Source organism: Gorilla gorilla, chromosome 9, assembly GCF_029281585.2.
Source record: "Gorilla gorilla gorilla isolate KB3781 chromosome 9, NHGRI_mGorGor1-v2.1_pri, whole genome shotgun sequence".
NCBI classification, from domain to species: Eukaryota; Metazoa; Chordata; class Mammalia; order Primates; family Hominidae; genus Gorilla; species Gorilla gorilla.
The window spans coordinates 55,171,544-55,195,128 of record NC_073233.2 but is presented as its reverse complement, the minus strand read 5'-3'; the positions used below and the strand labels follow the sequence as shown (position 1 = coordinate 55,195,128).

The window sequence follows — 23,585 nt, the reverse complement described above, 5'->3', positions numbered from 1 at the left end:
GCATTCATGTAAATAACACATGAATGTTTACATTTTAAAAATATGCAGTTTTATAATATGTCTAGCTTTTCCTATTGATTTTTCAAAATTCCAAATCAATGATCAATGCTGGATGACTAGAGATCATGCAATATATTGCTCTTCTTTACCTTATGGTACTTACCACATTGATGGACAGAGAAGCTAATGCTAAGCAAATAGTGATTTTCTGTTCAGACCTAAAGCATACTGTTGAACAGAAATTTCAATATAAATCCAATAAATTTACTTTGAACAATTGTACTTCATTTGTATAACCAAAAGTTGAAGAACAAAGTTATCTAGGTATTTCAGAAGTTAAAATATGTCTGTTTCCAACATTTGCACAAATAACTTAAATAGACTTAATTATAAGCCAATCCTTCATCAATATAGGTTTTTTTTTAATTTTGAGAAAATGGTAAAATGTTATTTGTAGTAACATTTCTCATACCAGAAGCATATCTATGTTGCTTTTTTAAAAATTAAATTTCCTGGAAAAAATGTGCACTGCAGAATGCTTATTGTATTATGCATGGCTTGCATGACGTGTTTCAAAATTAGAATAATTGCTTTCTTCATTTATCCCTATAATAAATAAATACACATTAATTTAGTTTAATAATTGATTGATTATATATAATTCATCCTATAGATGCCTACTATTTCTCTGTATAAATCAAAGTCACTTTCTATGATGCTTGTTCCATAAAAGTAAAAATCAAAATTTAAATATGCATTCCTTTTACTTCCAAAAAAGTAAAGAACCCTCAATGTAATCCTCCTCTTTAAAAAGAAGTCTGTTTGAACTGCTGATCCTTTAAAAAAAAAATTGACACTATTTTGATTTACAAAGAAATAGTTTTCTTTCAGAGTTTTAAGTTAGTAAAACATAAAGGCAAAATAATATATGATTATACTAATAAATGATTGCATTTTTATTTTCTACATCTATCTGATATAGGTACATAGATGAATAGACAGATGACAATCTCAAAGCAGTAAAGATAAAGGCATTTAAACAAATACTAAGATCAAATTCTCAGAAGTACAGACCTCTCCAAAAAAATAAAGCCTTGTAGTAAAAACTTAGGAGTTTCTGAATCAGAATGCCTAGGTTTGAATCTAGGATCCATCAGTTAAGTAAACTTCAACAAGCTACTTAATCTTTCTAAACATCAGTGTTCCCACTTCTGAAAGAGGTTTAACAATATTATTTATTCTCATAACATTCTGAGCATTTAATAACATAAAGTATGTGAAGCATTTTGAATTTATACTTAGCATATAGTAAGCATTATGTAACTATTTTAGATTACTGTTATTATCAGTAGTTGTATCTGGTTATTCATAGTCCTCTTAAGGAGCATAGCCCTGGACAGGAAACCAATCCCATTTAAAGAGCAGAATGAAAAGCAGACTTTTCTCTACTAAGGGCTTTCTCGGTGCCCCGAGGCTCCAGAGAATTAGTTATAATGTGTGGCCATGTTTCCAGTGCTCTACAACTATGTGTTCTAGAACCTTGGTACTGAACAAAGCTAACCAGGGCATATGGGATATTTGATACTGCTGTCTTAACCAGCAGTCTCCAAAATCAGGGGAAAAAAAGCCAAAGCAACAGTTCGAATATGTACCCTGAAATAAATATATGATCAATGTAAATGACCCACTGTACTGATAAATTACATTATAAAACATTCTGAAGAAAGAACTAAACAAAGATCTGAACCTTTCTTCAAACTGTTTCCCTGGAAATATTTCAGGTTAAGAAAAATAGGGAATGTCAGCTGTGTTACCAGCAACATTGTTTATTATCGGTGAAATGCATCTGGACAGAAAGGACTGTGATTGAACTATGAAATCATTTTGGACCTCACAGACCTCAGTCTCCTTGTGTACAGTGTGTTCTTGATTCCAAGGGCATCCCTTGAGGGGACCTATGCTGTTCCCAAGATACAGGTTCCTGTGGAGTACGAATGAGCCTTACCCAATGCAAGGTAGACCATGCTTACCCACATGGGTTTCTTATCTTAGAGTTGCTACATGAAGGAGTGGGGGTAAATGCTTCTGAGCAAATATAGGGACTCCTACTTAATAAGCACCTGACATTATCCTGTTGACATTCTGTGTGCCCTGCCCTGTATCTTGCTAAACCAAGTAAACCTGCTGCCAGACCTATTATGTCATGCAGGTGTGTATGTCACGCCAAAGCCATCAAGTTCACTGCTGGTGGCCATACAGACATATGCATGTACAAAAATACATTATTTTCTTCATCTATCTTCATGTATTGTTTTAAGCACCATGCTTTTGAGTATACTGCTTGGGTACACATACTTTCGGAATACTTTAGGTATACTCTTTGTAATAAGCTTAGGATACATTATTTTTTCACTTTATGATTTTTTTTCCTTTGGTGATTTTGACAGATCCTTTTCTTTGGTTATTTTAAATCTTTGGCTCTCTCTGCATGTATTACTTCCTGTAGAACTTTTAAAATGAAAAACTGGAAATTCCATTGTTATAAATCTTGCTTTAGCAGGACAGTTTCAGGAAATACAAATACTAAAATATATTCCTGATGTTCTTCATTCTTAAATTTTTTTCCTTTAGAAGATATTAGGATATATCCGCAGGAAAATTTAGAAACTAAAAGGTTGTTGGAGAGGTAACTCTAGCTTTTAAATTTAGTATACTTTATACTGGTTTCATTACAATATGCTATGCTAAAAATAGAACTATTTCTTCCATTCTTGACACTATCCTCAATAGTGGAGAAACTATTTCTTTCACTGTTGACACTTTTACCACCTCCTATGAAATTTCCTATGGAGTTTTCTTTCATTACCCCATTTTGGGGCACAAATGGTTTTAAATACTTATATTTGTAAACTTACCCTGAAAGATGCAACGTCAGCAGCATGTAGAAGACAAAGAAGAGGTTATGAGTATACCAGAAGATATCATAGTTAGAAACTCTGCAAAAACAAATACACTCATTTTAATGCTACTTTACATTCCATCTTACTAAAAATATCAAAAATACCATGTATCATTTCAAATATCTCACAATTTAAGAAAGCTAAAATATGAGTACATCATATTCATCTACTAATACCAAAGTATTAACACAGTATATAGAGAGAACTGACAAAAATTATGAGTAAGATTTTATCATTTTGTAAGTTCTTTGTATTTCAAATAAAGACACATGGAAATAATAAAAATAAGTTGTTTATTTTCAAGTTATTATGATATAAGGCTAAGAAGCAGATAGTAGTTTGCTAATATGTAATTTGGCTATTATTTTATCAATATTCTCAGTTTTCAAATAATTTCCAAAACAACCAAAGCTCCTCTTTCAATACATATTTTGAGAGTAGCTCAAGGGAAACTCAAAAAGAGATAAATGAAATAGATGACGACCAAAGTGTTATATTTTTTCCTGGACAGTGTAACAAGAATGATACCTCAATGTTAATTGCTCTGGGGGAGGACAAAGACATTGAAAAGACAGGGAATGATAAGCATACTCTACAGAATGTTTGAGAGAAGTAAAAGAGAAACAGTTATTTTGTTTCATATGTCTAGGGTGGATTTTATATATTAGAATATTGGAATTAGAGGGCAGATATTTACAAAAGTTTCCTAGATGAATCTGATTCTTCCCATAGACTCTTAGAGAAACCCTTACTTAAGCAGCAAGCAATTGCTTTACATTTACTCCACTCATAGTATTTGGTATCATAAACAGTATCATTACCATCCCCTGTAACATATACAAAGTTCTGATTTTTTTTTATTTTATTTTTATTTTTTTTGAGATGCAGTCTTGCTCTGTCGCCCAGGCTGGAGTGCAGTGGTGCAATCTCAGCTCACTGCAACCTCCACCTTCCAGTTTCAAGTGATTCTCCTGCCTCAGCCTCCTGAGTAGGTGGGATTACAGGCACTCGCCACCATGCCCAGCTAATATTTGTATTCTTGGTAGAGATGGGGTTTCACCATGTTGGCCAGGCTGGTCTCGAACTCCTGACCTCGTGATCCACCTGCGTCAGTCTCCCAAAGTGCTGGGATTACAGGTGTGAGCCACCATGCTTGGCCCTCTGATCCTTCTTTAAATCAAAACCATTAGAATTTGAACTGCAAAATTAAGGGATACACATTTTTAATGCTTTTAATACACACTGCCAATTGCCCTCTAAAAATATATTTATTAATTACAAACCCAACTATAGGCTAGGAGTGCCTGTTTCCCGAAAACTCAGACTAAATTTTGTAAATTTTCATTATTTTTTATAAGTAGGATGGGGTATTATTTCATATGTGTGTTACTCACTTTTAATTCTTCTGTGACCTTTCTGTTTATAATCATTACCCATTTCTATAGAGTATTTTTAATTATTATGTGTAATTTAGCTAGACCTACATTTGCTTAAACTTTACTTTCCTCATAAGCTTGTAATGCCACCTTTATTATCTAGCAGGTTCTTATATATTGCAAGGTCATTTACAGGGCTTTTTACTGACTTTGTCCCTTGGTTCAATGCGTTAGTCATTTTTGCAAGTAAGTCCCATTCTCTTTTAAGTTACTGAAGTTTAATCATTTTAATGTTTAGTAAGGCACATCCCTCCTTTTACTCCTTTTTTGAAATATGTACTTGGATGTACCCCAGACAAACTTTGGAATCACTTTGCTAAATTAAAAAAAAAAAACAAACAAAATAACCTGTCTGAGAATGTTATTGAAATTGCAACACTCCTTAAAAAAATATATCTATTGAGGGGTCAGGCACGGTGGCTAATGCCCGTAATCCAACACTTTAAAAGGCAGAGGTGGAAGGAGTACTTGAGCCCAGGAGTTTGAGACCAGCCTGGACAATATACTGAAACCGTGACTTTACAAAAAAAATAAATAAAATAAAATAAATAAAATTAGGCATGGTGGTGTGTGCTCGTGATCCTAGCTACTAGGGAGGCTGAAGTGGGAGGATCACTTGAGCCTGGGAGGTCAAGGTTGCGGCTGCAGTGAGCTGTAATCTTATCACTGTATTCCAGCCTGGACGAGAGAGAAAGACCCTGTCTCAAAAATAATAATAATATAATAATTAAGGAAGAACTATATCTTTATAGTATACAGTCTTTATTCAAATCTCTACATATTTCTCTCAGTGAACATATTTCTTTTGTCTCCAGATATTATATGTTTTGCTGCAATTGTGCATGGTATGTTTTTATTTTATTCAATTTTTCAAACTATAGTTAATAAAAGGATTATTCTTATATTTGATTTATATTCAATTACCTTTTCAACTCTTTTACTTGGTGTTAACACCAAATTTTTCCGCAATTCTCTTGGATTCTCATGGTATTTTATTGTTGCACTTTTTCTAATAATTCCAAATGTTTCAATTTTTACTATATGTAAATATTGGTAGAATTAAAAATACTTTTGCTTTTTTCCTGATTTTCTTAGGAATACATCTAGTGTTTCACTGTTGAGTATAACCCCAATTCTGGCTTTTTTATTTTTTAATTCTACAATGTAAATAATTTTAATTGTTAGCTTATTTACTCTGATTATTTTAAGTCAAAATTTGAGTTCGTATTAGTAAGTGCCATTTTAAAATCAGTTGAGATGAGAAAATTTATTCCTGTCATCTGATAATGGGATACATTAATTATTTTAATAGATTGACCCATATTGAACTCTTCTTGAATTAGGAGGCTACATTTCACTATCAGAAATCAAACATTGGGGACTTATTTATTCACTTGATTTGTCTAATGCTTTAGTTTCTCACTGGTAAAAAGAAAAGGTAAAATAAAAGAGATATCTGACTCCATGATTCATTTAAGAATTTCATGATTCTAACAATAAAACAGAAAAGCAAACAAGGTGTTATAATCTTGTTTAAACAAATTTTAAACAAAGCATAAAAAACACTGAAGATTAGGAAGTGCTTAAATTGTTTATGAGAGCAAATATAAAAGCTCAGCTCGGGATTGAAGCTGATCTTTTTATTCCATTTGACAAAACTATACCTCAAGGATTTTAAAATAAGTATGTCAGATGCTCTAATTTTCCTTCAAGAATTCCTAAAATTGAAAAAGTGAGGTTTTTTAATGATTCCTCTATCTGAATGAAATAAAATTGCTCCCCACAAAATTGGCACCCTCATGTACTAATGTTAGTGAGCTGCCTTTCTGTACACCAATGTTTCATTCTCATGAAAAGTTTTAAAAGTGTTCTTACAGTTTGACTCAGCTATTCTACATCTAAGAATTTTTCCTTAGGACATCATTGAAAAAGCATGCAAAGACATACGGATAGGGGTGTTTGTTTCAAAATTGAAATACCAAAAAAAAAAAAAAAAATCTACATAAAACATTTAGTAATATGGGTCTGGGAAAATAATGTATAAAAACCTATATTGTGATGTGCTGTGCCATCAGTAAAGAGAATAATAACAGAATATTTATTAACGTAAAAATGTTCATAATATAAATTTAGGCAAAAAGTAAATTAAAAGTAATACTCTAATATGGTCCTATTTTGGTAAAATACATATGCATATAAGAGAGAAAAAATGATTTGGAGGTAGGAGGAGGGGAATTATTGAAGAAGAGAAAGAAGGATTTAATCTATAAAAATACACTACATATGTACAGTATTAATCTTTGGGTAGTGAGTAGACTTGTGAAATTTTAGGGTGTATGTATGCGTGTGCACAAAGGTTAAAAAGTATAAAGACAGTTTCATTTAAGTATATTATTTGGCAATTACTTTCAAAGCTTATATATATATATATATATATATATATATATATATCTGTGTTTCTGTTAAATTTCACATCTGAACAAGTAGAACAATTGGAGATTCTTGAAGATTAGAGGAAATATATCTTACATTCCTTTTTTTGCTTTCTTTAACTAAAAAGTTTATTCAGAAGCATCAACACTATAAATATTCTGAAAAACTGAATGTGTCCATCAGAAAGGACACGTCAAAGTGCTCCTGATAATGTGTATCTGATTTTACTCAAAATCTCTTAACCATAAGAAACAATATGAATGCAGATAATTTGTTATTTTGGCAGATGCAAACCAACAATTTCTCCAAAGTTTTGTATAGAACATCATGTTAATTTACAGCAAGACAAACTCATATCAGGAAAATAGCTTTAAAATAACTTTAACAAAGGTTCCAAAATGGCTGAATAGGAACAGCTCCAGTCTACAGCTCTCAGTGTGAGCAACATAGAGAAGTGTGATTTCTGCATTTCCAACTGAGGTACTGGGTTCATCTCACTAGAGCTTGTCAGACAGTGGGTACAGGACAGTGGGAACAGCCCACCGAGCATGAGCTGAAGCAGGGTGAGGCATCGCCTCACCTGGGAAGCACAAGGGGTCAAGGAATTCCCTTGGCTAGCCAAGGGAAGCTGTGACAGACGGCACCTGGAAAATCAGGTCACTCCTACCCTAATACTGTGCTTTTCCAATGGTCTTAGCAAACGGCACACCAGGAGATTATATCCCACGCCTGGCTCAGAGGGTCCCACACCCACGGAACCTCACTCGTTGTTAGCACAGCAGTCTGAGATCGAAATGCAAGGCGGCAGCAAGGCTTGGGGAGGGGCACCCACCATTGCTGAAGCTTGAGTAGGTAAACAAAGTGGCCTGGAAGCTCAAACTGGGTGGAGCCCACCACAGCTCAAGGACTACTGCCTGCCTCTGTAGACTCCACCTCGGGCGGCAGAGCATAGCCGAACAAAAGGCAGCAGAAACCTCTGCAGACTTAAATATCCCTGTCTGACAGCTTTGAAGAGAGTGGTGGTTCTCCCAGCACGGAATTTGAGATCTGAGAACGGACAGACTGCCTCCTCAAGTAGGTCCCTGACCCCCAAGTAGCCTAACTGGGAGGCACTCCCCAGTAGGGGCAGAGTGACACCCCACACGGCCGAGTACCCCTCTGAGACAAAGCTTCCAGAGGAATGATCAGACAGCAACATTTGCTGTTCAGCAATATTTGCTGTTCTGCAGCCTACACTGCTGATACCCAGGCAAACAGCGTCTGGAGTGGACCTCCAGCAAACTCCAACAGACCTGCAGCTGAGGGTCCTGACTGTTAGAAGGAAAACTAACAAACAGAAAAGACATCGACACCAAAACCCCATCTGTATGGCACCATCATCAAAGACCAAAGATAGATAAAACCACAAAGATGGGGAAAAAACAGAGCAGAAAAGCTGAAGATTCTAAAAATCAGAGCACCTCTCCCCCTCCAAAGGAACGCAGCTCCTCACTAGCAATGGAACAAAGCTGCACAAAGAATGATTTTGACGAGTTGAGAGAAGAAGGCTTCAGACGATCAAACTTCTCTGAACTAAAGGAGGAAGTTCGAACCCATTGCAAAGAAGCTAAAAACCTTGAAAAAAAATTAGACGAATGGCTAACTAGAATAACCAGTGTAGAGAAGTCCTTAAATGACCTGATGGAGCTGAAAACCATGGCACGAGAACTACGTGACGAATGACAAGCTTCAGTAGCCGATTCGATCAACTGGAAGAAAGGGTATCAGTGATTGAAGAACAAACGAATGAAATGAAGCAAGAAGAGTTTAGAGAGAAAAGAGTAAAAAGAAATGAACAAAGCCTCCAAGAATTATGGGACTATGTGAGAAGACCAAAACTACGTCTGATTGGCGTACCTGAAAGTGATGGAGAGAATGGAACCAAGTTGGAAAACACTGTGCAGGATATTATCCAGGAGAACTTCCCCAACCTAGTAAGGCAGGCCAACATTCAAATTCAGGAAATACAGAGAATGCCACAAAGATACTCCTCGAGAAGACCAACTCCAAGACACATAATTGTCAGATTCACCAAAGTTGAAATGCATGAAAAAATGTTAAGGGCAGCCAGAGAGAAAGGTGGGGTTACCCACGAACGGAAGCCCATCAGACTAACAGCTGATCTCTCGGCAGAAACTCTACAAGCCAGAAGAGAGTGGGGGCCAATATTCAACATTCTTAAAGAAAAGAATTTTCAACCCAGAATTTCATATCCAGCCAAACTAAGCTTCATAAGTGAAGGAGGAACAAAATCCTTTACAGACAAGCAAATGCTGAGAGATTTTGGCACCACCAGGCCTGCCCTAAAAGAGCTCCTGAAGGAAGCACTAAACATGGAAAGGAACAACCAGTACCAGCCACAGCAGAAACACACCAAATTGTAAAGACCATCGATGCTAGGAAGAAACTGCATCAACTAATGAGCAAAATAACCAGCTAACATCATAATGACAGGATCAAATTCACACATAACAATATTAACCTTAAATGTAAATGGACTAAATGCTCCAATTAAAATACACAGACTGGCAAACTGGTTAGAGTCAAGACCCATCAGTGTGCTGTATTCAGGAAACCCATGTCACATGCAGAGACACACATAGGCTCAAAATAAAGGGATGGAGGAAGATCTACCAAGCACATGGAAAACAAAAAAAGGCAGGGGTTGCAATCCTAGTGTCTGATAAAACAGACTTTAAACCAACAAAGATAAAAAGAGACAAAGAAGGCCATTACATAATGGTAAAGGGATCAATTCAACAAGAAGAGCTAACTATCCTAAATATATATGCACCCAGATTCATAAAGCAAGTCCTTAGAGACCTACAAAGAAGCTTAGACTCCCACACAATAATAATGGGAGACTTTAACACCCCACTGTCAACATTAGACAGATCAACGAGACAGAAAGTTAACAAGGATATCCAAGAATTGAACTCAGCTCTGCACCAAGCGGACCTAATAGACACCTACAGAACTCTCCACCCCAAATCAGAAGAATACACATTCTTCTCAGAACCACATTGCACTTATTCCAAAATTGACCACACAGTTGGAAGTAAAGCACTCCTCAGCAAATGTAAAAGAACAGAAATTATAACTATCTCTCACACCACAGTGCAATCAAACTAGAACTCAGGATTAAGAAACTCACTCAAAACCGCTCAACTACATGGAAACTGAACAACCTGCTCCTGAATGACTACTGGGTACATAATGAAATGAAGGCAGAAATAAAGATGTTCTTTGAAAACAATGAGAACAAAGACACAACATACCAGAATCTCTGGGACACATTTAAAGCAGTGTGTAGAGGAAAATTTATAGCACTAAATGTCCACAAGAGAAAGCAGGAAAGATCTAAAATTGACACCCTAACATCACAATTAAAAGAACTAGAGAAGCAAGAGCAAACACATTCAAAAGCTAGCAGAAGGCAAGAAATAACTAAGATCAGAGCAGAACTGAAGGAGACAGAGACACAAAAAACCCTTCAAAAATCAATGAATCCAGAAGCTGGTTTTTGGAAAAGATCAACAAAATTGATAGACCGCTAGCAAGACTAATAAAGAAGAAAAGAGAGAAGAATCAAATAGATGCAATAAAAAATGATAAAGGGGATATCACTACCGATCTCACAGAAATATAAACTACCATCAGAGAATACTATAAACACCTCTACGCAAATAAACTAGAAAATCTAGAAGAAATGGATAAACTTCTGGAAACATACACCCTCCCAAGACTAAACCAGGAAGAAGGTGAATCCCTGAATAGACCAATAACAGGCTCTGAAATTGAGGCAATAATTAATAGCCTACCAACAAAAAAAGTCCAGGACCAGATGAATTCACAGCCGAATTCTACCAGAGGTACAAGGAGGAGCTCGTACCATTCCTTTTGAAACTATTCCAATCAATAGAAAAAGAGGGAATCCTCCCTAACTCATTTTATGAGGCCAGCATCATCCTGATACCAAAGCCTGGCAGAGACACAACAAAAAAAGAGAATTTTAGACCAATATCCTTGATGAACATCGATGCAAAAATCCTCAATAAAATACTGGCAAACCGAATCCAGCAGCACATCAAAAAGCTTGAAGCGGGCTTCATCCCTGGGATGCAAGGCTGGTTCAACACATGCAATCAATATATGTAATCCAGCATATAAACAGAACCAAAGACAAAAGCCACATGATTATCTCAATAGATGCAGAAAAGGCCTTTGACAAAATTCAACAACCCTTCATGCTAAAAACTCTCAATAAATTAGGTATTGATGGGACATATCTCAAAATAATAAGAGCTATTTATGACAAACCCACAGCCAATATCATACTGAATGGGCAAAAACTGGAAGCATTCCCTTTGAAAACTGGCACAAGACAGGGATGCCCTCTCTCACCCCTCCTATTCAACATAGTGTTGGAAGTTCTGGCCAGGGCAATCAGGCAGGAGAAAGAAATAAAGGATATTCAATTAGGAAAAAAGGAAGTCAAATCGTCCCTGTTTGCAGATGACAGGTTTGTACATTTAGAAAACCCTATCATCTCAGCCCAAAATCTCCTTAAGCTGATAAGCAACTTCAGCAAAGTCTCAGGATACAAAATCAACGTGCAAAAATCACAAGCATTCTTATACACCAATAACAGACAAACAGAGAGCCAAATCATGAGTGAACTCCCATTCACAATTGCTTCAAAGAGAATAAAATACCTAGGAATCCAACTTACGAGGGATGTGAAGGACTTCTTCAAGGAGAACTACATACCACTGCTCAACAAAATAAAAGAGGACACAAACAAATGGAAGAACATTCCATGCTCAGGGATAGGAAGAATCAATATCTTGAAAATGGCCATACTGCCCAAGGTAATTTACAGATTCAATTGCATCCTCATCAAGCTACCAATGACTTTCTTCACAGAATTGGAAACAACTACTTTAAAGTTCATATGGAACCAAAAAAGAGCCTGCATTGCCAAGACAATCCTAAGCCAAAAGAACAAAGCTGTAGGCGACACGCTACCTGACTTCAAACTATACTACAAGGCTACAGTAACCAAAACAGCATGGTACTGCTACCAAAACAGAGATATAGACCAATGGAACAGAACAGAGCCCTCAGAAATAATACCACACATCTACAATCATCTGATCTTTGACAAACCTGACAAAAACAAGAAACGGGGAAAGAATTCCCTATTTGATAAATGGTAAGGGGAAAACTGGCTAGTTGTATGTAGAAAGCTGAAACTGGATCCCTTCCTTACACCTTATACAAAAATTAATTCAAGATGGATTAAAGACTTAAATGTTAGACCTAAAACCATCAAAACCCTAGAAGAAAACCTAGGCAATACCATTCAGGACATAGACATGAGCAAGGACTTCATGTCTAAAACACCAAAAGAAATGGCAACAAAAGCCAAAATTGAAAATGGGATCTAATTAAACTAAAGAGCTTCTGCACAGCAAAAGAAACTACCATCAGAGTGAACAGGCAACCTACAGAATGGGAGAAAATTTTTGCAGTCTACCTATCTGACAAAGGGCTAATATCCAGAATCTACAAAGAACTCAAACTTACAAGAAAAAAACAAACAACCCCATCAAAAAGTGGGCAAAGGATATTAACAGACACTTCTCAAAAGAAGACATTTATGCAGCCAAAAGACACTTGAAAGAATGCTCATCATCACTGGCCATCAGAGAAATGCAAATCAAAACCACAATGAGATACCATTTCACACCAGTTAGAATGGTGATCATTAAAAAGTCAGGAAACAACAGGTGCTGGAGAGGATGTGGAGCAAAAGGAACACTTTTAAACTGTTGGTGGGACTGTAAACTAATTCAATCATTGTGGAAGACAGTGTGGCGATTCCTCCAGGATCTAGAACTAGAAATACCATTTGACCCAGCCACCCCATTACTGGGTATATACCCAAAGGATTATAAATCATGCTGCTATAAAGACACATGCACACGTATGTTTATTGCTAGGAAAGACTTGGAACCAACCCAAAGGTCCATCAATGATAGACTGGATTAAGAATATATGGCACATATACACCATGGATTACTATGCAGCCACAAAAAAGGATGAGTTCATGTCCTTTTTAGGGACATGGATGAAGCTGGAAACCATCATTCTCAGCATACTATCACAAGGACAAAAAACTAAACACCGCATGTTCTCACTCATAGGTGAGAACTGAACAATGAGAACACTTGGACACAGGAAGGGGAACATCACACACCGGGGACTGTTGTGGGGTTGGGGGAGGGGGAGGGATAGCATTAGGAGATATACCTCATGTAAATGACGAGTTAATGGGTGTGGCACACCAACATGGCACATGTATACATATGTAACAAACCTGCACATTTTTGCACATGTACCCTAGAACTTAAAGTATAATAATAAAAATAAAATAAAATAAAATCACAATGTTAAATCTTAAAAATAATAAAATAAAATAATTTTAAGTCACATATTCCTAGGAATTTCTAAGGTCCCCATATGTACACATTGATTTCAATCCCGTGTCCCACAGAGATACACTATCCTTCAGAAAGATACTCAAATTCTGAAGAACTCTAATTCTTTTGATCATCAAATGCAGTCTCCATACACAATTTCTTACCAATCCAGAAAATTTGCTAATACAAGAGAATTTTCAGAAACAAGAAGCCATGTATAGAAACAGCTATACTTCACTCTTACTTACCCAGAATAGTCCATTAACCAGGACACTACAATGGTTAAACATTTTGATTACTCAAGACTTTTTCTAAATAACCTGACAGATACGCATCAAAATAATTGACTCTGACACTTACCTTATTGCATATGTAGAGGCTGTGATCATGAGGAATAGCACCACCACCATGCAGACCCCTGTCAGGCCAGGAAATATAAAAATGTACACAAGTAGGTTTTTACTTAAATCATAGTGAGAAAAAAGTACAAAAAATGATTATATTAGAATTCAAAATACTGTGCTGTTCTGTGGGAAGCCTAATTCAAATCCCATATCTATGTGTATGTTCTCCCTCAAACAAGCTCTTTACTTTTTCATGTTTTAAATTAATTTTTGATTGACATAATAATTGTACATAGTTATGGAGTACATAGTGATGTTTCCATACATATAAAGTAAAAGTGATCAGATCAGAGTAATTAGCATATCCATCCATCTTCTCAAACATTTATTATTACTTTGTGTTGGGAACATTCAATATCCTTCTTCTAGCTATTTGAAAGCATATAATACATTCTTGCTTACTATAGTCATTCTACAGTGGTACAGAACACCAGAACTTATTAAAATCAGTACAGTTTCAAAGTCTTTTAGACCAATCAGGATCTTTTATCTATTTTACAGAAGATTCCATTTTTTTTAACTCCCAAATATTCTACTCAGAATGGCAAATAGGTACTTACTACACCTAAAGGTATACACTAAACATCAGTAATTAATGCAACAGGACAGGGTTAACTTTCAGCACCCTTTCTGTTTTGGTTTTAACCACCATAGTACTAAATCTCCCTTATGCTCTCCTTCCTCTTATGAAACTAAGTAGTGCCTTCAGTTTCAATTTCAATTAACTGCTTTTAGGCTTCACTAACTAGAATAATTTTAAACAAAAAATAAAGCCTAAAGTGTTTTCAAAAACCACAAAACACAGAACAAAAATTGTAGATTTCTAGAATAAACTACAATGTTGATGTTTTAAAAATACTTGCAGACATATTTCTCCTTAGTATGAAAAATATGTTGAAATAAAGTGCTTCAGATATGGAATAACATTTGTTTTTTTAAAATAAGAAAATGTGCAAATATACTGTCAAAATTATAATGGCGGGATAGATTGCTACAAATCCAACATTAGCACATATAGCATGTCGAAAATGAATAGCTAACTGAAAAACAATATCCTAAACAGCTAAAGTGTCAATGGTTTCCTTTAGTATTGTATTATTAGAAAATTAAATATCCTGTCAATAAGTTACATTTGTTTACTCTCACAAGCAACAGTAAGTCCTGAATATCCCATCTGAGATAATCTTAAATCAGACTACAAAGAAAAGCTATTGGGACAATTCCATCTGGAAAAGTGACATTCCTCTGCTTCTTTCCTTGTCAAGAAACCTACTGTGAAACAGAAGGGCTGTCATGGACTATGAGCCACCAGCAGAAGCAGACATCTTGTGTACAATGTAAGAGCAACACAGGTGTGTATCATTAGGATTCCAGAGTTAGAATCACTGGAAAATAACAACATGCGAAATCTCAGTACAGTAAAAACAAATTTCACTTATAAAGCACCGCATGAAAAATAAGAGAATTAGTCTATGTGTTCTCAGCACTTGAGTACTCGCACCTCCTCACTTTCCCAGTAGACAGTTTTAGAAGCCTAACAAAAGGTGCCCTTCCCTAATGTACCTAATCCAAATCATTTCTTCTCTACGCTTCCTTCCTAGAGGAAGAGTACTTCCTTTTTCATTGATTTTTCCATTTCCTACAGCGAGTGCTTACTTCCCAGTTGTAAGAGATGAGCAAGATAACTAGCCTAGTTCACTCTAAAGAACTAGCAGCATGAAAAATACACTATTTTGGAAAAATAGCATGCCTGGAAAGTAACCCAGCCATTGCACTTCCAAGTGTTTACCCAAAAGAAACAAACATATATCCATGCAAAGACTTGTTTAGGAATGTTCATAGCTACTTATTTTTAACAGTCAAAGTCTATAAACAACTCTGATCTTCATCAACCAATTAATGGATAAACAATTGTGGTACTTAGCTGTACCTGGAAAATTAATCAGCAATTAAAAAACCACAAAGTGTTGATAGATCAGCAACAATATACATGAATCACAAAACTGTTAGACTGAATAAAAGAAGCTAAACCACTCCAGTCCTGAAAAAGTACAAATTCTATGATTCCTTGTATATAACATTCCAGAAAATTCACACTATTCTTCAGTGATAGAAAGCAGATCAGTTGCTAGGAGGGGTAGAGGGCAAGATGCATTATAAAAGAGCACAAAAATCTTCTGTGATAATAAAAATATTTATCATCTAACTTTTGATGATGGTTCCACTATTGTGTATGTATGTGTATATATGTATGTATCAAAACCAATCAAATTGCATACATGTGTATAATTAGTGTACTTCAATTATAATTTCAAAAATTTGAGAGAAAAAAGAAGAGGTCGGTCTCACTGTTTTCAAGTATTAAAAAAGAAAACCTTTATTTGTCCAAATGAATAACTAAATGATAGAATCCCAGATGGCTACATAGTGTGAAATTATAGTTAGAGGGGCCTTTCCCATATTTTATTGGGCCTTTATTAGTGTTCTTCTATGTCTGCATACAGTTTCCTATATAGTTTTGAACATGCCAAGATTAGTCATGGGATGTCTGCAAATTACTTCATCGAAAGAACACCTGGAAAAATGGAGTATGTTTAGAATAGAGCCAAAATTTCCAAAGTGTATTGTTTGAAAATTAATTCCTTGAAATGTTAGTTTCTATTACTAAAAATACTATAACCATTCCTTAAAAAGTCACAGGGTACATTAATGTATAAAAGTCTCTGAGAAGTATTAAATTCAAGAAACCTGATTAAACTTAAATATTTTATTAAACTTATTAGATCAGAGTATTGCTTTTAGGTCAGAAGATGAAAACATATTGGAAAGACTTAGAGGAAGTAAAATAGTTTACTTCAGTCATTTGAGGATAAAGTAGAAGGGCCAGACGACCCAGCCAATGATGTATATGGTCTGGGATTATACTCTTGTTACTGTCCCTTAGACAAAACTCCAATCTCACTGAATCTCATCTGCAAACTAAGGAGAATAAATCTGAAGATTTTCCATGTTCCTTCAGATTTATAAAGTTATCTCTTTTATCTAAAGAATTTGTTTTTCCTTCTTATTTCTCAAAAGTAAAAAAGACCAAAGTGTACAATTAATAAAGTAATAGATTTCAGATCAGTGAAGAAGAACTTAAAATTAGCAAGGGCAAAAAAGCATACTATAATCAGAGTGATCAAAAAGTCAGGGGTAACTACCTTAAGAAGCCCACTGGAAGCAAACAAGCGGAGGCTGGCTAACCTATTATCTGGGATATTGCAAGAAGATCTATGCATCAAATAAAAGAGTTAAACAAATGACTTTTATTCGTTCAGTGAACAGTTTGTAGGCATATACAGTGTACTGTTAGATGTTAAATGCTAGAGATAAAATAAATTCTGCTCTACAAAAATTCCCAGTCCACTGGTGGAGACAGACAAGTTAAGCAGGAAATTGCAACGCAGGGCATTAAGTGCTGTAAAGAGAGCTAAGCACTGAGTGCTTTCAGGGCACATCAAAGGGCACCCTAAGCTAGCCTTGGTTGACAGCTCAGCTAAATCCCAATATATTAGTCTTATTACAACACAGTCCAAGAGTCTGAAAACAACAGCTGGAAATCACTGGGCTAGTCTAATCTCACTGGGCAAAGTTGCTTGTCCAAGTGAAGTACCTTGATTCTCCCGTGAATTTTTTTAGTCCTTCAAGTTAGGAAGCCAAACCTATACTTGTTTCCTTAGCAAAATACATGTTTACATGTTTATTCTTATTGCTTTATATTTATGCATATTAAATTTATTAATTAGTAGCTTTTAAAATGCATAATTGCATGACATTGTAATTTCTAGATGAACCTGAGAGATTATTTTCATCCATACCCAGATGTGGTCAGAAATATACCATTATCTATTCATTATCCTATTTTCCTAATGTAATTGGAAACATAATTATATTTGTTTCTAAGGGTTTTTAAAATTAAAGTTAGATATTATCCATTTTACTCTCACCATAAAAGCTACTACCAAATTTGGAGATATATAGTAAGCATTTTTAAATGAACATTTAAAAAATTCAATCTATTAATCTTACCTTAGAAATCCTTAATTGGAATGTTTATAACATTTCTTATGTAGTAAGTTTAGCCACTATATTTTATGTCATTTGTATAGCCAAAGACTTTATTTTTTACAAGACGATCTTAATTTGTCAATACTACATTCCATTGAAAAAAATTCCAACACACAGAGATAGAAGACTCCATGTAACATTAAACAAACAAAAATCCATGAAATCTATTAACTAATAAAAATACTCTTTATCAGCTGGGCACAGTGGCTTACGCCTGTAATCTGAGCACTTCGGGAGGCTGAGGCGAGCGGATCATGAGGTCAAGAGTTCAAGACCAGCCTGGCCAACATAGTGAAACTCCGTCTCTACTAAAAAAAAAAATACAAAAAAATTAGCCGGGTGTGGTGACGGGCACCTGTAATCCCAGCTACCTGGGAGGCTGAGGCAATGTTTCCTAGATGCTGTGCCTGAGAACATTCAGAGATGGCTGTGGAATAGTTTTAGTCAATATTAGTGATACAAAGTTGGATTAAGTTCATTGATAGAAAAAGGTGTCTTTCATGCCATTACCATCCTTAGACTCTACTTTGCACTGTCACCTGCTAGTCTTCAGTGGGGACAAACAGATGCCTTAGGAGCTCCAGACTCATGCTTAGGGAGCCCTGTGTCTGAGCCCAGTTCCAGGCTGATGACCTGGGAAGTGGATGCCTCCTGCTGGCCAGCATAGTATTTCTTTTCTTGAAATTATGTGAGAATGGGCCACCAAAATGGTGCTAATTTGCTGAATTGGGTGAGTCAAATTGTTTTTATTGCCAGAGGCCATAAAAAAATGTTTACCTAGGACCCTGCATACTCTAGAAGCAGCCCTTCCCAACCTAAGAGAAGCTCACCTACAAGTGGAAAAGACAGTATATGTAAGGAAATAAACTATTCTACAACACAGTATTTTTACAGTCATCCTTCAATATCCATGCGATTGGTTCCAGGGCCCCTCACAGATACCAAAGTTTGAGAATGCTCAAGTATTTATACGTAACCTGTGCACATCCTTTCACATACTTTAAATTATCTCTCGGTTACTTACAATAAATATTTAATACAAAAGGCAGGTAGTAGCGAGACGGTATGCTCAAGAGTATGATGAGATGTTCAGTAGTGACAGGACAGCAGCTCCCGAAGTACCTGGGAAGGTTAGTAAAACACTTTGCCAAGTCTCTTCCAGAGACACACTAAGGTAGACCCAGGAAATTTGTATTAAGTGTCTTCTCTACTAAGTCCAACACCACTCATGGGGACCTCTGGGAAAGGACATAGGATGATAGGGTTGCATGCTAGGTAGTGAGATTACCTGCTTATAAGAAGTATTAGTTATTAGTATAATAATATTAGTATTATTAGTATATTAGTATAACATAGTAATACATTATTATTACTATATATAATAATATATATACTATATATAAAATATTTTGAGATGTTAAACTTGCTTATATATAGTATATATAATTATATACTATATATACTATATATTATATAACATATATAATATATAATATATAATTATAATATAATATATACTATATATTATATAATATATAGCATATATAATATACTATATATACTATATATTACATACTATATATAATAATATACTATATATTATAATATATACTATATATTATATACTATATATAATACTATATATAATATATTATATACTATATATAATACTATATATTATATGTTATATATACAATATAATAATATATAATATGTAATTATATATTATTATATATTATTAATATAATATTAGTAATATTAGTATAATAATAACAGTGCTATAGTAACAATACTAATAATAATACTAATAGTATAATAATATTAGTGCCTTAATGTGATATCTTAGTCACATAACAAATCTCTTTGTGTCTTTGTAAACTAAACTTTTCAAAGCATTTTAAAGGTTCCAAGGCTTCAATTAAACTTTATGTTTTAGAAAATAATATTAAACAAAGCTTTTGTTTCTCTCTCTTAAATGAATTAACAGTAAACCAAAAAATACATTGGTTCATACATAAGGTTTTCTTTTTCTGTACTTTTTGTTCTCATCCAATTCTTCAGGCCTAAATGAAAACATGTTTTCAATGAGCAAAGCTGAAAGCAAAACTAAATTGTGTTCCTAAAGAGAAAACTGTAAAATACTTTGCAAGTGGCAAGTATTACAAATCTATGGACAAAAGTAAAATGTATCTTATAAATCTAAATATATAGCTGTGACATGGATGGGGAAAGCACTAGAATTATTGTGATGTTTCATCATAAAATTGGTTCAAAAGAAAAACAATGCATTTGCCAGGGTAATGTGCCTCAGTCCCATGTGCAGTTCCAATACTTAATTGGGTATTACACCCAACAATTTATGATAGAGCACCTCAACTATGCAATCATCCTTGTCCCTGAAATATGTGCTAAAAATTCCCCAAATGCATCTTTATTCTTTCATCTTTATAAATCTAAGGTTGGGAAAAAGAAGACTTTTAGCAAAAATTGTTTAACATCAGGGGAAATTTTGAGATGTTCAAACATGCTTTAACAAATTAATAGTCTAGACTGAGATTTCATGGACAATAAGCTTGAAAAGGAAAAATAAATTACAAATGAAATAGGAGACACATTTCAAAGAAATAACTTATTTTAATGACTGTTTCTCCTCTTTGTTGTATATTTTAAGATTTAAAAAAGTTGCACTAAATTACTGACTTATAAGAACTCCATGGATACCCACAGTGCTTGGTGTTCCTTTCCAGTACATTGAGGGCAGAAGCCTGTTAAACATGCATTATCTCCTACAGCACTTGCCACAGCAGCAGGCACAAAGCAGGCCCTCAGTAAGAATGCAGTTACATTGTTTTGATTGGAAGAATATGCGACAGTGAAATGTATTTGCTTATTTTTACTCTCCATTTATTCACACCCCAACGTTTGCATTGTCTCTGTTCTCACTGCAACCTTATCCTTTAACTCCAAATATTTATTCTTACATGCAAATTGTCCATATGTTATATTTGTAACATATATCTAATTGTTGTGTAATTTGATAATGCTTAGTTTTATTTTATTTTTTTAATTTTTATTTTTTAGACGGAGTCTCACTCTGTCACGCCCAGGCTGGAGTGCAGTGGCGCGATCTCAGCTCACTGCAATTTCTGCCTCCTGGGTTCAAGTGATTCTCCTGCCTCAGCCTCCTAAGTAGCTGGGATTACAGGCACTTGCCACCCACCATGCCCGGCTAATTTTTTGTATTTTTAGTAGAGATGGGTTTTCATCATGTTGATCAGGCTGGTTTCGAGCTCCTGACCTCAGGTGATCCGCCCGCTTCGGCCTCCCAAAGTGCTGGGATTACAGGCATGAGCCACTGAGCCCAGTCCGATAATGCCTACTTTTAAAGATGTTCCTAAACCTAAAGAAAAGGCTAAGAATAACAACTTACCAGTTGTGAAGAGAAGTTTTCTAGGATCCTGAGAAAAAGAAAAAAATAAATAAATGATTAAAAACTAAAGCACTGATGATATATAATTCTATAAAGAGTATACAGGATCTACAAATCACATATTTGTCATGTAAAATACTGTTCATCCAACGGAAGTGAGAAAGACTCGATTAAGTTTCATAACATTTTCACAATGCTAGAGGAGATTACAACAAGTAAAAACCCAATTCAGAGAAATCTATCCATCTGAGGCAAAATACTGGAGGACTCAAAAGGCCCAGAAATTATTCTTAATGGTTACCTACAAGCTGGTGGCACTGGTTTTAAGCCCATCTTTGACCATTTTGAAACTCAATATCTTACCCATGATGTTAAAGTATTATTATATACTCTGTCTACCAAAACTGTGAAACTGCATCACAAGATGTGAAGACAGATTTAGAAACCAATAAAATATGTAGGGGATTTGCACATTGTAAGCTCAGTATGAAGAAGACTAATTGAGAGCTTTCTGTGTTTCAAATATAGTGAAAAGTAGTGAGGATACTCAAATAAAGACCAGTTTCTGCTACTTAGAAATATGAAACATTAATATTGCTATAATATTGTATGATTTCCTTTAAACTACATCTCTTATGCTCTAATGGTTATAGTCAGCACCCTTCTACCTTCTGGAAAACCAATCCCCACTAGATTTGTGGATTTATTTTTTGTCCCCATGGTGCTTAATATTTCACAAGCTTTTGAATTCCTTTCTGTGTGACTCCATTGAATCTGGGGTCAGGCCAGACTATGTACTAAGAAGGAAACAATTGATATAGTGTCATCTGGGGGTCTTTGAATAAGGACCACTTGCTTAGGAATAGCTCCTCACCTGGCTTAATTCAACTGACTTCTATTCCAACTATTAGAAACATGGCTATAGAGTGATCTAAGAAAACTTAATATATAAACAACCCATAAAAATATAATATGGGCTGAACAAAGTGGTAAGAATAGAAACGTGAATAAATACCTAAAAAAACCCAGAAGATGGAACAATTAATATTGCTAGAGAAAGAAAATGAAACATGAGAGTGAGAGATGTTTTCACAGTGGCAAGATGAGGCAGATTTAGCTGGGCTATCAAGGAAGTGCAGCAGTCACAAGCTGGAGGGTGAGTCCTTGCATGCAGAGTAAAAGCATAAAAGAAGAACAATAGGGTATATTGGCACAAAACCATCTTTTTCAAAAGTGCTTCACAAAATAACATATGTGTTGATTATATATTATATATATAATCAATATATAAATACATCAATATATAAAATATAATCTATATATAATAGATATGCCATATATTTATTTACATAATATTTAAATACATAAGTATATATACACTTATTTTCATCTACATCTAATGCATTGCCTTGTACCTATTAGATGCTAAATACATATTTATTAAAAAGAGGGAAAAAGCATAAAGAGAGACATGAAAGAAGGAATACAAGAAGAAATAAAGGCAGGGGAAATACTAACTTAAAACAGTGAGTTGCCATTTTCATCCCTTAGATTGGGAAAAAAAACAGAGATGAGTTGTAGAAATAGGCATTCTAATATTAGTTAGAAGTGTGAAAACAGAAGACTTTTTAAAAAGGAATTTGGCACTGTCCATCAAAACTAAAAATGTGCAACCTTTTAAACCAAAATTCTACAACTACAGATCTGTGTAGAAGAGGACAAAGAAATACATTTACTAGAGTGTGGTTCAGAACAAAACCCTAGAATCAACCTAAATGTCTGAATAAGAAAAAGACTAAAAATAAATTATGGCATAGTCATATGGAGAGAATGAGATAGATTAAGATATGTTGATACAATAAGCTATAAAAGTATATTTATGGAAACAAGTAAATTGCCAAGGAATATATACCATAAAATGCCACTCAAAATATCAGAAAAAAAACATAATAAACTGTGGCTTGTTTTGGAGGAGAAGCTTTCACTTTTCATTTACTTGAGAGTTTTAAAATATTTTATATTGAGCATGTATAACTTTTCAAAGAAAATAAATTTAATAACTGAAAATTTTGAAATCACTAAAATATTGGAACTTAAGCAAAAGTTTATTCCATTAAAATGAGAAAACCATTAAAGTTATTAAAGACATGAATTCTGAAAAGAGAAGAAAAGAAGGAAAAGAGAAACAAAGGAAATGTTGTAACAGGGGCGGGAAACAAGTAGCTAGTGATTTGAGCAGAGGGCAGCAGGAGAAAGGGAAGCAGGTGGAAGTGAGATGGGCAGAAGTG

General features: G+C 34.7%; 1 pseudogene; it reads right to left on the bottom strand.

Annotated features, from left to right (window-relative positions):
• Nucleotides 1-23,585, bottom strand: part of LOC115936250 (NADPH oxidase 4-like) — a 165,657-nt pseudogene that overhangs the window by 93,710 nt on the left and 48,362 nt on the right.